The 4,561-nt window shown below is 51.9% G+C and overlaps 1 pseudogene across 1 annotated transcript in view; it reads right to left on the bottom strand.

Annotated features, from left to right (window-relative positions):
• LOC311124452 overlaps positions 1 to 3,002 on the bottom strand; it is a 6,535-nt pseudogene extending 3,533 nt beyond the window's left edge. The window contains exon 1 of the transcript in view: positions 2,821 to 3,002. The product of the transcript in view is annotated as an uncharacterized misc_RNA (transcript). The remainder of the gene's footprint in view (positions 1 to 2,820) is intronic.
• Positions 3,003 to 4,561: the final 1,559 nt, after the last annotated feature.

Here is a 4,561-nt window from a genome sequence, read left to right as displayed (position 1 = left end):
CCTAGGCGGCGGATCCGGCTCCGGACATGACCCAGGCACGGGTTGTGCTGGACTGACGACGCGCACCCCTGGCTTGGTGCGTGGAGGAGGAACGGGCCTTACCAGGCTGACGACGCACACCGTAGGCTTGGTGCGTGGAGCAGGGACAGGCCGGACTGGGCTGACGAAGCACACCACTGACTTGGTGCGGGGAGCAGGAACGGGCCGAGCCGGGCTGACGAAGCGCACCCCTGCCTTGGTGCGGGGAGCAGGAATGGACCGGACCGGGCTGACGAAGCGCACCCCTAACTTGGTGCGGGGAGCAGGAAAGGGCCGGACCGGGCTGACGACGCGCACCACTGACTTGGTGCGGGGAGCAGGAATGGGCCGGACCGGGCTGACAACGCTTACCACTGACTTGGTGCGGGGAGCAGGAATGGGCCGGACCGGGCTGACGACGCGCACCACTGACTTGGTGCGGGGAGCAGGAATGGGCCAGACCGGGCTGACGACGCGCACCCCTGACTTGGTGCGGGGAGCAGGAATGGGCCGGACCGGGCTGACGACGCGCACCACTGACTTGGTGCGGGGAGCAGGAATGGGCCGGACCGGGCTGACGACGCGCACCACTGACTTGGGGCGGGGAGCAGGAACGGGCCGCGCCGGGCTGACGAAACGCACCACTGACTTGGTGGGAGTGGCAGGAACAGGCCGGACCGTACTGGGAACACAAACCACTGGCCCTACTTGAGGATCAGGAACAGGCCGGACCGGACTGGCAACACACTTCAGTACCTCTCGCCGTGCCTCTACAACCTCCTTCCCCCTGGTGGCCAGTGACTCCCGTAACCTGGCGGCCTCCTCTGCCAACCCGCTGGACCGCTCTATCGCGGCCTCCTGCTGCCCCGACGTCGTGAGCCCCCCCCTAAAAAATTTCTGGGGGTCTCTCCTCCCCGTGGGCCAGGCCTCCATCGTTCTCGCCCAACTCTCGCTCCTCTGTCTCCAACTCTCGCCATTCAGCTCCTCAATGGGCTTGACCCAGTTGAAGCTCCTCCTCAACTGGTCCCAAGTCCACCCTCTCTGCTCCTCACTAGGCTTGACCCAGTCGAGGCTGCCACGGAGATCTGCCAGCGATGGCTCCTGGACACGCTGCTTGGTCTGGTTTAGGTGGTTTCTTCTGTCACGATCGTCATGGAGAGACCAAGGCGCAGCGTTGCGGGTGAACATATTATATTTATTAAATGATCACACGATCAAAACAACAAACGAAAAACGTGACGTCTATGGTTAAACACACACCAACACGAACAAGAAACCACAAACACAACGTGAAAGACAGACAGTTAAATATGGCTCCCAATCAGAGACACCCAGCTGACACTCGTTGCCTCTGATTGGGAGTCACTCAGACCAACATAGAAAAATCAAACATAGAATTACACACCCTGGCTCAACATAACATTGTCCCCAGAACCAGGGCGTGACAATAGTTGACGTGTACCTATGATGAAAATTGCAGGCCTCTCTCATCTTTTTAAGTGGGAGAACTTGCACAATTGGTGGCTGACTAAATACTTTTTTCCCCCACTGTATCATCCTGGTTAAACCCTAAACCTCAACCCTATCCCTAACCCTAGCTTCAACCCTATCCCTAACCCTAGCTTCAACCCTATCCCTAACCCTATCTCCAACCCTATCCCTAACCCTAGCTTCAACCCTATCCCTAACCCTAGCTTCAACCCTATCCCTAACCCTAGCTTCAACCCTATCCCTAACCCTATCTCCAACCCTATCCCTAACCCTATCTTCAACCCTATCCCTAACCCTATCTTCAACCCTATCCCTAACCCTATCTTCAACCCTATCCCTAACCCTATCTTCAACCCTATCCCTAACCCTAGCTTCATATATCATCCTGGTTAAACCCTAAACCTCAACCCTATCCCTAACCCTATCTTCAACCCTATCCCTAACCTTAGCTTCAACCCTATCCCTAACCCTAGCTTCAACCCTATCCCTAACCCTAGCTTCAACCCTATCCCTAACCATATCTTCAACCCTATCCCTAACCCTAGCTTCAACCCTATCCCTAACCCTAGCTTCAACCCTATCCCTAACCCTAGCTTCAAGCCTAACCCTAACCCTAGCTTCATCCCTATCCCTAACCCTAGCTTCATCCCTATCCCTAACCCTAGCTTCATCCCTATCCCTAACCCTAGTTCATATCAACTTCCAGCTCAACCCATCTTTTCCCATTGACTGCAATTTATTGACACAAGATTAAATCGGTTCATGCTTATCTTTTCACACTGACTGCAATGTATTGACATAAATATCAACCATGTGACACTCATCTTTTCCAATTCACTGCAATGTATTGAGAAAAACGTCAGCTACTGTGAAATTTTACCTTTTTGCAAAAAACGTGCCAGGATGACATTTTCAGGCCGCGTTTAACCTGTCCTACAAAAGATACCATTGTAAATCCTATTTAATGTCTGTGAGAGTTTAGTAAAGAACCTTCACAAAACCTGAAAACAAGCATTGAGGATGTAATACATGGACTATCAACAGAAAATACATCTTAAATGTGATTTGTCCCGACTTACAGTAGTTGTCTAGCTAGCTATGTCTCTCAGTGTCGGAATATCTCCAATTGAAAGTACTTTTCAGTCCTAGGCTTAATCTGTGTCCGGGAAAACTGTTCCTAAATGTATGTATCACCAATAGCTCGACTGAAGTGTCTAATTCCTTTCTAATGTCTTTCTAATGGATTTGATTTGTCCCAATGGTTTGTGTAGTATTATATAAATGTTGTGTCTTTATGCATATCGGCCTCACCAGTCTTGAAGATCTCATATCGCAGTGAGAAGCCAGCTCCCTGGTGAGCGTAGTCAGAGACGAACTTGATGTGGAGCACGGGGCCGGAGGAAATGATGGCAGGAGGGGCGATGTTGCTGCAGTGTTTACCCAACAGGTCCGCATTCTCATTGTTCCCATCTCGAATCTCTATGAAGTCATATCTGGGAAGAAACACGGAGAAGAGAAACATGTTTAGTCCAAGAGAAACAAGGATAATACATACACATTAGTCATTAGAGGAAATGTGGCTGGCTAACCCAGTGTGACAGAGGAAATATAGCTGGCCAACCCAGTGTGACAGAGGAAATATAGCTGGCCAACCTAGTATGACAGAGGAAATATAGCTGGCCAACCTAGTGTGACAGAGGAAATATAGCTGGCCAACCTAGTATGACAGAGGAAATATAGCTGGCCAACCTAGTATGACAGAGGAAATATAGCTGGCCAACCTAGTATGACAGAGGAAATATAGCTGGCCAACCTAGTAAGCACACAAAGTTTGGTTTTGGCTGCTGAGATTAAAACAGAGTCCAGTCACAGTGTTGAAGAAGTCGTTAAACTGTGGCAGCGTCCCAAATGGTACCCTATTCATTATATAGTGCACTACGTTCGATCACACTAATCCCTATATAGTGCACTACTTTTGATCAAGATTAGTGCACTACATAGGGAATAGGGTGCAGCCTGAAGTGTCTAATTCCAGCTAGTCTCTTCTCTGGTCATTGACTGTTAGCTGACCTCTATTCTATTCTCTCACCCAAACTCAGATTCCTCGTTGTCAGTTTCTTAAGCCTTAGCAACAAGACGAAACCCACCTGCCTCTCCAAAATAAACCTTTATCTAAGAACACATAACAACAGAGTTAGGGTCTGGGATAGAGGCCATTGTCTTTCGACAGGTGGGGTCACGTAACAACAGAGTTAGGGTCTGGGATAGAGGCCATTGTCTTTCGACAGGTGGGGTCACTCGTATAAGACGCTAGTCCCTCAATCTAACGATCAGTGCAGAGGAAAGTTGCTCTATCTGACGTAAGAGTGGCGCAGCGAGTGGCCGAGTGGCGCAGCGGTCTAAGGCACTGCATCTCAGTGCTAGAGGCGTCACTACAGGCCGAGTGGCGCAGCGGTCTAAGGCACTGCATCTCAGTGCTAGAGGCGTCACTACAGGCCGAGTGGCGCAGCGGTCTAAGGCACTGCATCTCAGTGCTAGAGGCGTCACTACAGGCCGAGTGGCGCAGCGGTCTAAGGCACTGCATCTCAGTGCTAGAGGCGTCACTACAGGCCGAGTGGCGCAGCGGTCTAAGGCACTGCATCTCAGTGCTAGAGGCGTCACTACAGGCCGAGTGGCGCAGCGGTCTAAGGCACTGCATCTCAGTGCTAGAGGCGTCACTACAGACCGAGTGGCGCAGCGGTCTAAGGCACTGCATCTCAGTGCTAGAGGCGTCACTACAGACCGAGTGGCGCAGCGGTCTAAGGCACTGCATCTCAGTGCTAGAGGCGTCACTACAGGCCGAGTGGCGCAGCGGTCTAAGGCACTGCATCTCAGTGCTAGAGGCGTCACTACAGGCCGAGTGGCGCAGCGGTCTAAGGCACTGCATCTCAGTGCTAGAGGCGTCACTACAGACCGAGTGGCGCAGCGGTCTAAGGCACTGCATCTCAGTGCTAGAGGCGTCACTACAGACCGAGTGGCGCAGCGGTCTAAGGCACTGCATCTCAGTGCTAGA

The sequence above is a fragment of the Coregonus lavaretus genome, assembly GCF_964263955.1.
Source record: "Coregonus lavaretus genome assembly, contig: HAP1_SCAFFOLD_7214, whole genome shotgun sequence".
Lineage (NCBI taxonomy): Eukaryota > Metazoa > Chordata > Actinopteri > Salmoniformes > Salmonidae > Coregonus > Coregonus lavaretus.
The sequence above is the reverse complement of the archived record's forward strand: the minus strand, read 5'-3'. Positions and strand labels throughout refer to the sequence as shown.